We start from the raw sequence: 10,117 nt of genomic DNA, 5'->3' as shown, positions 1-10,117 counted from the left end.
CCAGTTGCTAAGTGGGGCTCAAGAAGCACCGCCTTCCCCACCCCCTGCCTACCATTCTGACCTCTTCTCAGAGCGCCTAATTAAAGGGGCTGAAAGTCTGACTCGCTAGTGTTGATTGTGTTGTGAAGGGGATATGGGATGGGGGTGTCAAAAGCTTTAAAAGGGCTGCTGCAACCTTCCCTGGGCGTTCTGGCTATATATTGCTGTGTAGCAAACACCTAAAAACTTAGTGGCTTAAAACCACAATTCAGTCTTCTCTTTCATGGCCCTGTGGGTTGACTGGGCTCAGTAAGGTGGCTCTTCTAGGGGTCTCAGGTAGTTGTAGTTAGATGGTGGCTGGGACTGGAGTCATCTGAAGGCTCAACTGGGCTGGGTGTCTAAGATGGCTTCTTCACTCACATGTCTGGCACTTCAGTCCTCTTCCATATGGCCTCTCTCCAGCAGAACAGCCTTGACTTTTTTTTTTTTTTTTTTTGAGATGGAGCCTTGCTCTGTCACCCAGGCTAGAGTGCAGTGGCACAATCTCTGCTCACTGCAACCTCCACCTCCCGGGTTCAAGCGATTCTCCTGCCTCAGCCTCCAGAGTAGCTGGGACTACAGGTGCCCGCCACCATACCTGGCTAATTTTTGTATTTTTAGTAGAGACAGGGTTTCACCATGTTGGCCAGGATGGTCTCAATCTCCTGACCTCGTGATCCGCCCGCCTCAGCCTCCCAAAGTGCTGGGATTAGTGGTGTGAGCCACCGTACTCAGCCTTTTTTTTTTTTTTTTAAGAAGGAGTTTCACTCTTATCACCCAGGCTGGAATGCAGTGGCACCATCTCGGCTCACTGCAACCTCTGCCTCCGAGGTTCAAGCAATTCTCCTGCCTCAGCCTCCCGAGTAGCTGGGATTTCAGGCGCCCGCCCCATGCCCAGCTAATTTTTCTATTTTTAGTAGAGATGGGGTTTCACCATGTTGGCCAGGCTGGTTTAGAACTCCTGACCGTAGGTCATCCACCTGCCTCGGTCTCCCAAAGTGCTGGGATTACAGGCATGAGCCACTGTGCCCAGCCTAACCTCGGCTTCTTACATGATGGCTTGGGGCTCCTCTGGATGACAGCGTGGCACATGGGAAGAAATTGTTGGCAGCTATCTTTAGAGCCAGACCACCTCACTGGGACCTCCTACGTTTGAGGAGAAGCCAGGGAGACCAGGGATTAAGGTGGAGGGTGAGTGCAGGGCTTTCTGTTGCTAAGGGTGGGTGTTTTGTCTCCCCTCCCTGTCCTCTCTGCTTCTCTCTGGGCTTTAGGGTTTGCCCCTGTCCTGTGTGTTGGTGAGTCTGGATGCCTGTATTCCCTTCTGCCCCAAATCTGGATGACCTCTAACTCAAGATATGCATCTGTGTGTGTGTATGTGTGTGCACGTGTGTCTGTTTCTCTCCTCACCCCCTTTCCTCTCTTTTTCTGTGTCTCGAAATCAAGAAGTCTTTTCTCCCTTACTTTCTTCCTCTGTGGAAATAGGCTGTCTCCTTGCACCAGGGTTGCTGTCTCTCAGTCTGGCAGATGGAGTAGGGGACTTGTTCTGGCCCTGGCTGAGTTTGTTTCTTTCAAAAGCATCTCTGTTAAGTGTGGGCTTCCCTTCACCCTCTTGGCATCTCTTCCTTCCACAGCTCCCACATTCAAATCACCACCTCATATATTCATTGCTACCATCTCTGTGCTTGTCCCTGCCTGGGGCTTTGGAGGGTGTGGGAGCCTCCAGCCACTGGCTACAGGAAGAAAATCTGGCTTGCCAAATTCACCACTAGAGGCAATGCCCTACTTCTAGCTACTGGGTCTCAGGAGAACCCAAATCCACTTACATGTGGCTGAGGCGGGAGCCATATCTGCATGAGCCTTCCTGCAAGTGAGGAAGACCCTGAGGGCTTCCCCTGCCCCAGCGCTGCTTTGTGGGGCCAGTCTCCCAACTCGAGTGTACCCCAAAGCAGAGAGTACTAATGTGTAAAGGGAGCACTCTCTACCCTCCCCCCTGCAGTTAGTGGGACTATGGAAGTGAAAGGGGCATGTTACCCCAGCCACCAAGTACCTGGGTATATTGGAGCAATAACCCCTATAATAAGCCTCAGCCTGGTGCCTAGAGAGCACATTCTCCCCACTCACCACCCACCAGGATGTAAATTCCAGAAGGGCAGGTATTCACATATGTTCTGTTCACTTAGAGCAGTGACTGGCATGGTATGTGCTTGATAAACATTTGGTATTGATACCTCCTGTGTAGGTGACATCCCATACCCATCCTTGCCTTCTGGCTTACCCCCCTGAGGATGAACACTTCTCATTCCCTTCTGCTCTGCCTCAGCAAGCTCCAGGGCTCTCCAGAAGCCTCCATTCTGGTCAAACAGAAGGCTGCACTTAGACTTAATCCTAAAATCCGAGCCCTGGCCCCCTTCTGACAATACTACCTTCCCCTCCCTCATCATGGCCCAGCCACACTGACTGACTCTTTATAAATCATTGAATTAAAATACACATGCAGAAAAGCTCACAAAGCTCATTTACTTTTTATAAATTGGGCACACCCATATAACCAGCACTCAGGTCAAGAAACATACTTTGAGAGGCAGAGGCAGACTGATGTCTCGAGCTTGGGAGTTTGAGACTAGCCTGGGCAACATAGTGAAACCTCGTCTCTACAAAAAATACAAAAATTAGCGAGGCATGATGGTCCCAGCTACTAAGGGCGCTGAGGTGGGAGGATCGCTTGATCCTAGGAGGCAGAGGTTGCAGTGAGCCGAGATCGCACCGTGCCACTACACTCCAGCCTGGGCCACAGAGCGAGACCCTGTCTCAGAAACAAAAAGACAAACAAAAATCACAACATGGCAAACCCCAGAAGCTCCCTTCAGGTCTTCTCTCTTCCCCACCAAAGGTAGCCACTCTCCTGACTTCTAACAATGTTAGGTTACTTTGGTCTGGTTTTGTGTCCAGTTTCTTTCATTCTGTACGTTTGTGAGACTGATCAACATCGTCACATACATGAGTAGTTTGTTCATCCTCATTGCTGTATTCCATTTCATTGTATGAACAGACCAGACTTTAGCCATTCTTACGTTGCTGAGCATTTGAGTTGTTTTATATTTGGGGCTATTAAGAATTTTTTTTCTTTTGAGACAGAGTCTTGCTCTGTTGCTCAGGCTGGAGTGCAGTGGTGAGATCTTGGCTCACTGCAACCTCCACCTCCCTGGGTTCGAGTGATTCTCATGCCTCAGCCTCCCGAGTAGCTGGGGTTATAGGCGTGAGCCACCAGGCCCAGCTAATTTTTGTATTTTTAGTAGAGACAGGGTTTCACCAGGTTGGCCAGGCTGATCTCAAACCCCTGATCTTAAGTGATCCACCTACCTTGGCCTCCCAAAGTGCTGGGATTACAAGCATGAGCCACTGCGCCTGGCTAAGAATAATTCTGTGAACATTCTTGTACACATCTTTTGATAGACATATGTACTCATTTCTTGGGTATATAACCTAGGAATGGAATTGCTAAGTCATTGCGTAGACATGTGACCAATCAGCTTCAGTAAATCATGCCAATTTTCCAATCTACACTTTCCCAGAGTTGACTCCCCATCATTCGGCATTTCCCATCTTTTTCACTGCAGCCATTCTGGCGGATGACTAACCTTTTTTTTTTTCTTTTCTTGGGACAGGGTCTCACTCTGTTGCCCAGGCTGGAATGCAGTGGCACGATCTCGGCTTTCTGCAACCTCCTTCTCTCAGGTTCAAACGATTCTCCTGCCTCAGCCTCCTGAGTAGCTGGAACTACAGGCACCCACCACCACGCCCGGCTAATTTTGTTTGTATTTTTTTTTTAGTAGAGACAGGGTTTCACCATGTTGGCCAGGCTGGGGATGACTGACCTTTTAAGGACCACATTGGGATGCAGAGGGAGGGAGTGCCTACTGAGTGCCAAGCCCCAACAGTGTGCCAGGCACTGGCGGATATCAGAGTCCCTGCCCTTAGGAATTTCCCAGGATGAGGGCAGAGGCTGGTGTGAGTGATCAGAGACCTTAATACAATGTTTTCACCCTACTGTTCGACCCCAGGGACCTTTGAACTTTCATATTTTGGACGCAACTTTGTTCTGCCAACATAATAGATACCGGCCTCCTTTATCCTTCAATCTAATAGGACATTACCCAGAAAATAAAAATAGAACATCTTACCAGATTAACAGTGACTATTACCAATAAACATAAGCACCACAGAATAAACTGACAGCAGCCAAAACTCTGAACCTGAAACTGTGTTGAGGGAAAATTGATGGAAGTTTTTGATGTTCTCAACAAAATGTGGACCTGCAAATTTTGATCCTGAAATATTAGACTCAATGGAAACTGTCCACAAATAAAGCTCAGAATGACAGGAGGTATTCATTCAACAAATATTTATTGAAGTGCCTACAGGGTCCTAGGCACTGTTCCTGTTGTTTTGTTTTTATTTTTGTTTTGAGATAGGGTCTTGCTCTGTTGGTCAGGCTGGAGTGCAGTGGCGTGACTATGGCTCACTGCAGCCTGGACCCTGGACTGAAGTGATCCTCCTGCCCAGGCACTGTTACAGGCAAAGGGGATACAGCAGGGAACAAAAGATTTAAAAATGCCCGTCCTCATGGAGCCTGTATTCCAGCTGGGAGAGACAGAAAATAAACAGCACAATTTGTGTATTATATGTATGTAGGGAAGTGATAAGTATGGATTAAGTTAAAAATAAATCCAGAGGCTGGGTGTGGTGGCTCACGCCTGTAATCCCAGCACTTTGGGAGGCTGAGGTGGGCAGATCACTTGAGGCCAGGAGCCTGAGGCCAGCCTGGGCAACTGGGCTGGGCATGGTGTCACACGCCTGTAATTCCAGCTACTCGGAAGGCTGAGGTGGAGAATTGCTGGAGCCCGGGAGGCGAAGGTTGCAGTGAGCTGAGATCGGGCCACTGCACTCCAGCCTGGGTGACTGAGCAAGACCCTATCCCAAAAATAAATAAATAAGTAAATCTGGTAAGGGGGGTGTCAGGGAGTTGGGGGGAGAGGAGAACCTGAATTTAAATAGGATAGTCAGCAAAGGTGATTACTTGAAGGAAAAAAATGTGAAGGAAGCCAGAGATGAACTACACAGATGCAAGAGCATTTCTGGCAGAAGGAACAATCAGTACCAAGTTCCAGAAGCAAGAATGTATGTGCCTGAGATGGTCAAGGAGCAGCCTGAGGCCAAGGAGCTATCTGAGGGAAGCTGTTACTGCTTGAATTTGACACAGATAAGAGAATCAGTGTATGGATTGAATCATCGTTGCAAAAATTAACCAGAAAATGATCACGATGAAAATAACTTCAGAGAAATGAAACAGCCAAAATTGGTTTTGGGTTAACTGCACCACTGTATGGCATTGATCAAGGAATTAAATTGGCTCAGGAGAATTCACTCCGGTTCAAAGTTGCTCAGTAAAAATTCACCTGAGTTGAGTTGGTCTAATTCCAATTTTTTTTTAAATTTTTTTTTTTTTTTTTGAGACAGAGTCTTGCTCTGTCACCAGGCTGGAGTGCAGTGGTGGCGCGATCTCAGCTCACCGCAATCTCTGTCTTCCGGGTTCAAGTGATTCTCCTGCCTCAGCCTCCCGAGTAGCTGGGACTACAGGTGCGTGCCACTACACCCAGCTAATTTTTGTATTTTTAGTAGAGACAGTTTCACTATGTTGGCCAGGATGGTCTCCATCTCTTGACCTTGTGATCTGCCCGCCTCGGCCTCCCAAAGTGTTGGGATTACAGGTGTGAGCCACCGCCCCGGCCTTTTTTTTTTTTTTTTTGAGATGGAGTCTCGCTCTGTCGCCCCGGCTGGAGTACAGTGGCAAGATCTTGGCTTACTGCAACCTCCACCTCCCGAGTTCAAGTGATTCTTGTGCCTCAGCTGACAGAGTAGCTGGGACTACAGTTGTGCACTACCATGCCTGGCTAATTTTTTGTATTTTTAGTAGGGACAGGGTTTTACCGTGTTGCCCAGGCTGGTCTCAAACTCCTGGGCTCAAGCGATCCACCCGCCTTGGCCTCCCAAAGTGCTGGGATTACAGGCGTGAGCCACCACGACTGGCCTTAATTCCTATTAAATTAAATTAAATTAATTAATTAATTTTTGAGACAGAGTCTCACTCTGTCGTCCCAGCTGGAGTACAGTGGTGCGATCTTGGCTCACTGCAACCTCTGCCTTCTGGGTCCAAGCGATTCTCGTGCTTCAGCCTCCCAAGTAGCTGGGACTACAGTTGAGCACCATCATGCTGGGCTAATTTTTGTAATTTTAGTAGAAACGGGGTTTCACCATGTTGGCCAGGCTGGTCTAAAACTCCTGACCTCAAGTGATCCACCAGCCTCAGCCTCCCAAAGAGCTGGGATTACAGGCGTGAGCCACCGCGCCTGGCCTGATTCCAATTTTAAATGTTAGTATTCGTAAGCAGAGCCAATACTTTAGAGGTCAAGTGCATGTGAGTCAGAGGGGTGAATCCAGGGCCAGTTGAAGGCACAGGACCCAGGCAAAGCAGCTGGGAATCAACAACCATTACCTATACATAAGTGTGAAGAAGGATTCATTTGTTCATTCAATCATTTATTCATTCATCTCACAAATATTGATCAAGTGCCTACTATGTGACAGGGATACAGCAGTGAATAAAACAGGCAAAAATTCCTGCCCTCTTGGAGCTTCCTTCAAGAGGAAGGAAGCTTATTGATTTATTAAGCTTATTTATTATCTGTAGGAGACAGATAATAAATTTAAAGAATAATTAACAATTTGGAGTAATGATAATAGCTAAATAAGTAAAATACAGGCTGGGGACCATGGCTCATGCCTGTAATCCCAGAACTTTGGGAGGCTGAGGGGTGCAGATACCTTGAGCTCAGGAGTTCAAGACCAGCCTGGGCAACATGGCGAGACCCCCATTTCTACTAAAAATACAAAAAATTAGCTAAGCATGGTGGCATGTGCCTGTGGTCCCAGCTACTTGGGAGGCTGAGGTGGGAGGATCACAGAGGTCTAGGCTGCAGTGAGCCGAGATTGTGCCACTGCACTCCAGCCTGGGGGACAGAGTGAGACCCTGCCTCAAAAAAAAAAAAAAAAAAAAAAGTAAAATATATAATATGATAGTGATATATGTTGAGGAGAAAAATGAAGCAGGGAAGAATATAGTATTTGTGTGTATGTGTTTGTATGTGCGCGCACACCTGTAGTCCTAGCTACTGAGGCAGGAGGATCCCTTGAGCCCAGGATGTCAAGGCTGCAGTCAGCTATGATCCCTGCCACTGTATTCCACCCTGGGCAACAGAGCAAGACCCCCATCTCTTAAAAAAAATTAAATTTAAAAATGACGTTTGATGAAGATCTGAGGGAAGTGTCTAATTGAAGAGAGAACTTTGAAAGAAGAGTAAAACTTTCAAGACAGTCTAACACAGGGGTTAGGGTAACGTCCCCTGGAGCCATACTGCCTTGGTTCAAATCCCAGCTTCCTCCATACTAAATGTGTGACCTCATACTCCTATTTTCCCCCTCTGTAAACTGGGGCTAATGATGTTAACTACCTCGTAAGGATATCAAGAGGATTAATCTGAGTGCTTACAATGTTGTTTGACACAGATTAGCTGTTTGTAAACATTGGCTGGCTGAATGAATTAATCTTCATATTAATACAGTAATCATGGAAGTTTTTAAATTAAAAAAAACTTCTTCAAAAATGAGATTGTGGGACAATGGTTTGGGGAATGTTCAAATTGTGGACCCCAAGATGGAAGGTGGTTTTGGAACCCTGGCAGTCACTACTTCGAAGTTTTGGCTCTGTTATTGAAAGTGGTGGGGCAGGATATGGTGGCTCATGCCTGTAATTCCAGCACTTTGATAGGCCAAGGTGGATAGATTGATTGAGCTCAGGAGTTCGAGACCAGCCTGGGCAACATGGCAAAACCTCGTCTCTGAAAATTTAAAAAATTACCCAGGTGGTAGCGCACACCTGTGGTTCCAGCTACTTGGGAAGCTGAGGTGGAAGGATTGCTTGGGCCTGGGAATTCGAGGCTGCAGTGAGCCATGATTGTGCCACTGTACTCCAACCTGGGTGACAGAGTGAGACCCTGTCTCGAAAAAAAAAAAAAAAAAGTGGTATATATTTACTTATTTAGCTATTATCATTACCCCAAATTATTATTTGTTCTTTTTTAAAAAGATTTTTTTGGTCCTGCATGGTGGCTCACACCTGTAATCCCAGTACTTTGGGAGGGCAAGGCGGGTGGATCACCTGAGATCAGGAGTTCAAGACCAGCCTGACCAACGTGGAGAAACACCATCTCTACTAAAAATAGAAAAAATTAGCCAGGCGTGGTGGCACATGCCTGTAATGCTAGCTACTTGGGAGGCTGAGGCAGGAGAATTGCTTGAATCCAGGAAGTGGAGGTTGTAGTGAGCCGAGATTGTGCCACTGCACTCCAGCCTGGGCAACAAGAGTGAAACTCTGTCTCAAAAAAAAAAAAAAAGTCTCCATAGTCTTGTTACGTTCCCCAGGCTGGTCTGGAACTCCTGGGCTCAAGGAGTCCCCCCGCCTTGGCCTCCCAAAGTGCTGGGATTACAGATGAGAGCCACTGTGCCCAGCCAGCCTTGTCTTTTTATTTTCTTTCCAATTCCTTCACCTCCTTCAAGTCGTTGGTAAACATCAACTTCTTAAAGTGGACTTTCCTTATTTAAAATTCCAATCCCCTTTTATTACTCACTCTCCAAATGTTTTCCCTGCATATCACACACAAACTGCATTAGGCATGGTGTCCTTTTAGTTATAGTCATGGTACTAGGAAATTTTTTATTTTTTTTATTTTTGAGACAGGGTCTCGCTCTGTCACCCAGGCTGGAGGGTAGTGGCATGATCTCAGCTCACTGCAACCTCTGCCTACGGGGTTCAAGTGATTCTCATGCCTCAGCCTCCAGAGCAGCTGGGATTACAGGTGTGTGCCACGACACCCAGCTAATTTTTTATTTTTAGTAGAAACCGGGTTTCACCATGCTGGTCAGGCTGGTCTGGAACTCCTGACCTCAAGCGATCCGCCCACCTCGGCCTCCCAAAATGCTAGGATTACAGGTGTGAGCCACGGCACCCGGCCCCAGTCTACTTTTTTTTTTTTTTTTTTTTTTGAGACGGAGTCTCGCTCTGTTGCCTGGGCTGGAGTGCAGTGGCGCAATCTAGGCTCACTGCAAGCTCCACCTCCTGGGTTCACACCATTCTCCTGCCTCAGCCTCCCGAGTAGCTGGGACTGCAGGCGCCCGCCACCACGCCTGGCTAATTTCTTTTTGTATTTTTAGTAGAGACGGAGTTTCACCATGTTAGCCAGATGGTCTCTATCTCCTGACCTCGTGATCCGCCCTCCTCAGCCTCCCAAAGTGATGGGATTACAGGCGTGAGCCACCGCGCCAGGCCCCCAGTCTACTTTTTAGGTGTAAAGGTGTCAGGCAGATCGCGACTCCTAGGCATCCCGCAAAGTAGGCTGGTCACCTTAGGGGCGACCTTTACCAGCTCAAAAATTCGTCTCACATTAGCAGTGAGGATTCGGGCGTCACCCCGAATAACAATCGTTATTTTCCTTACTCATAAGTTTAAGACATGGTACTGGGAATTTAAAAAAATAAATTAGGTTATTTTAGTGAGAGAGAAAGAGCGAGAGAGAGAGAGAGAAAGAAGAAGAGGAGGAGGAAGAAAGGGAGGAAGGAAAGAAACCATCATATTCTTTTTTTTTTTAAACCATTATATTCTAAATGAAGTAACTCAGGAATGGAAAAGCAAACATCGTATGTTCTCACTTTTTTGTTCTGTTTTGTTTTTTAAGATGGAGTTTCGCTCTGTCGTCCAGTCTGGAGTGCAGTGGCGTGATCTCGGTTCACTGCAACCTTTGCCTCCCGGATTTAAGCGATTCTCCTGCCTCAGCCTCCCAAGTAGCTGGGATTACAGGTGTGTACCACTAGGCCCGGCTAATTTTTGTATTTGTAGTAGAGACAGGGTTTCGCCATGTTGGTCAGGCTGGTCTGGAACTCCTGACCTCAATTGATCCACCCGCCTCAGCCTCCCAAAGTGCTGGGA

General features: G+C 47.2%; 1 non-coding gene across 1 annotated transcript; it reads right to left on the bottom strand.

The window, feature by feature from the left end:
* Positions 1-9,489: 9,489 nt before the first annotated feature.
* On the bottom strand, positions 9,490-9,645 carry LOC115932596 (U12 minor spliceosomal RNA). The gene has a single exon (XR_004068849.1). It is a non-coding gene; the product is annotated as a U12 minor spliceosomal RNA (small nuclear RNA).
* Between the last annotated feature and the right edge of the window lie 472 nt (positions 9,646-10,117).

The sequence above is a fragment of the Gorilla gorilla genome, chromosome X, assembly GCF_029281585.2.
Source record: "Gorilla gorilla gorilla isolate KB3781 chromosome X, NHGRI_mGorGor1-v2.1_pri, whole genome shotgun sequence".
Classification (NCBI taxonomy): Eukaryota; Metazoa; Chordata; class Mammalia; order Primates; family Hominidae; genus Gorilla; species Gorilla gorilla.
The sequence above is the reverse complement of the archived record's forward strand: the minus strand, read 5'-3'. Positions and strand labels throughout refer to the sequence as shown.